Here is a 3,145-nt window from a genome sequence, read left to right as displayed (position 1 = left end):
GCTCCATACCAGTTTCTTCTGTTGCTCTGTACTTTCTGTCCATGGAAGGCCAAGGCGAGGATCAAGGTCGAGGAATGATGAACCTGACCATTGCTGGGTCAGGTGATGGTGGTGCTGGGTCTAGAACCCCTGAGGAAGGGCCGGCCGCAATGCAGCCAACGGCGACCCCAGCCACGCCCACGGTTGGAAAGGGAAGGAGTGATGTCGGGGGTCCGTCAGGCCTAGCCCTGACCACTCCCCCGAACCCCTCCTTTGGCTTCACTTCTGCTTCGGAGCGCCCTCCTCCTCTCCGCAGGCATGGCAAGGCCAAGATGGTCGAGTTCGATGACTCGCCAATCGTCATCGACATGGAGGCAATGGTGAGTGCGGTCAAGGGAAAGCTGGCTGTGGGGCGAGTGCTCTCCCCGTACCCAGCCAATCCTTCGGACGTCGTCAACAAGCTCAAAGGACCCTGGCGGCTTCGTGGTGATGCGAGGGCCCAGATGGTCACGAGCATCGACAAACGCTTCGTGGTGGAGTTCACGGAGGAGGGGGATCGGCAGCATGTCCTGGCTGCTAGTCCTTGGCACTTCCACAACGACGCCGTCATCTTCGCCGACTTCGATGGCCAGGGCAACCCAGCGGAGGTCGACCTCAACTCCATCAGATTGTGGGCACAAATCCACAAGCTGCCCTTCGTGTTGAAGACCGAGGAGATGGGGTGGACTTTCGGCAAGAAGCTCGGCAAGGTCATCGCGGTGTCCCACCGGAACAAGATGATCCTTGACGAGCATCTCCGCATTCGAGTGGAGCATAAGGTGGACACGCCGCTGAAGAAGGAAGTTGGGTTCAGTCCGGTCGGCAGCAAGGACGAGATCACGTTTAAGGTGAAATACGAGAAACTTCCAAATTTTTGTTTCTGTTGTGGCATCCTGGGCCACACTATGGAAAGATTCTGCAGCATGCCAAAGGAACTGCGCAAGCCAAACTTCTCGATCGACATGAAGGCGCCGCCGCACTGGAAGCGCTTCCTCGACTTCGGAAGCACCGGGGCAAAGTTGTCGGACAGAGTCATTTCGGCGATTTCCAAGGCTGTGCGCAACCTTTCAGTGGCTGCGGCAGGCTCGGGTCCTTCTTCAGATGTTGCGGGAAAGGTGGCGGGGGATGCGGGTACCCAGGAGGGGTTGCCGGCGCCCCCGAACCAGTTGGTGGCAAGCCAAGTTGATCATCCTCAACTTCATGTGCCTAGGGGGGCCTCAACATCAACCTGGTCACCCCTGGGTCATCTCCTGCGGATGGAGGTGGACACAAGAGGAATTTGGATGATCCTGCTAGGGCCTCTATGGCTCTGATCCAAGACCAGGCGAGTGATGCTACTGATGTTCCTATGCAGCAGCGGCCTCAGGAGCAGGCTGGGGGTGCAACTGCTGAGGTGCATGCACAGCCGGGGCACCAGCTGACCCTGGCTTCTGCTGCTGTTGTGGGCGTGCAGCTGCAGCGGCTTGAGGGCGAAGCTCAGGTTCAGGTGGCCATTCACAAGGATGGTCGTGACGATGGTGCTGATGTTGGCGCCCAATGGCAAGCCCTCACTTCTGCTGGAGTCCAGCGGTGGAAAAGGCTTCACCGACAAGAACAGGACGAGAAGGTTATGCTGCAAGCCGCATGTGTTAAACATGCGGTTTTTGGCATCCCCACTCCGCCGAATAGCGGCAGCGATCTTTCCGGCGGCAAGGCGGCCTTTGCTGCAATGCTTGAGGGCACGGCTGGTAGGAAGAGGCGCTCACCGGATGAAGACAAGGACATGGTTCTTAGCATGAATAGCTCCAGTACTGATAGCATAGAGTTTAGGGGTGCTCTAGATATGAGTGTGACATGTAAAAGAGTGTGTGTTGAGAGAGTTGAATCTGTAGTAGGCATAGAAGGCTCCGCTGTTCATATTACAGAGGAGATAGTTGAGGGAGAGGAGGAGGATCAAAATAGGAGAGAGTCCGTAGGCGATGGTAAGGAAAATGGGGGTATAAGCAAGGAAGCTACCGGCCCTGGGGCTGCCGGTCAACTGACGGGCGCACTTGATGACGCCCGTCAGGAGCCATGAAAATGATATGTTGGAACTGCCGAGGCTTAGGTCAGCCTCGGACAGTTCAAGAACTTGTGTGCCTTTCAAAGACACACCGGCCTAACATTATCTTTCTTTCTGAAACAAGAAAAAATAAAGAGTATGTTGAGAGTTTGCGCTACCGCTTGGGTATGAAAAATGTTTTTGCTGTTTCTATGCCAGGCAAAGGAGGTGGATTAGCGGTCTATTGGGATGACCTGTACACTTTGGAGTTAAACAAATATGGGGAACATTTTATTGACATGTACATTTCCAACGATGCTGGCACTAAGTGGAGATGCACTTTTATCTATGGGGAGCCGAAGGCGAGCCAAAGGTATGTTATGTGGGAATTGTTAAGGCGTATAAAACCTCTTGGGTCGGGTCCATGGTTTATGGCTGGTGACTTTAATGAGGCTATGTGGCAAGATGAGTATTTTTCTCGGATCAAACGGTCACCAAAACTTATGGCTAATTTTCGTGAGATCATGTCTGAATGCAACTTGTTTGATTTGGGTTTTCATGGAGTTCCTTGGACCTATAACAATAAGCAGGAAGGTAACAAGAATGTGAAGGTGCGGCTGGACCGGGCGGTGGCGTGCCCCCAATGGTCATCTATCTTTCCTGACTGCAAGGTAACGCATATTATCAGTTCCAGGTCAGATCATTGCCCTCTTCTTATTGAATTGATGGGAGCTCCTCGTTCTGGCACACTTATTAAACATTTGAAATATGAAGCGTATTGGGAGAGGGAAGATGCGGAGCTGCAAGTACAGATTGATTCGTGTTGGAATAATAATGCTAGAGTCAATAATCTGGGAGATGTTGCCAATAATCTGGACAAGTTGATGAAGTCTCTTCATGGGTGGAGTCAGGTTCACATTGGATATTTGCCAAAAAAACTTGAATCTGCTCGCAAAAGACTAAGTGTGTTGTTTACAGAAGTGATCATAAAGCAATAGTAGAAAGGAAGAAAATTTTAAAGGAAATGGATGAGCTCCTGTTAAAGGAAGAAATTATGTGGAAGCAGAGATCATGTCTGAAGAAAATGAAATGGGGAGATAGGAACAC

Source organism: Triticum dicoccoides, chromosome 7B, assembly GCF_002162155.2.
Source record: "Triticum dicoccoides isolate Atlit2015 ecotype Zavitan chromosome 7B, WEW_v2.0, whole genome shotgun sequence".
NCBI classification, from domain to species: Eukaryota; Viridiplantae; Streptophyta; class Magnoliopsida; order Poales; family Poaceae; genus Triticum; species Triticum dicoccoides.
Note: the sequence above shows the minus strand (reverse complement) of the source record.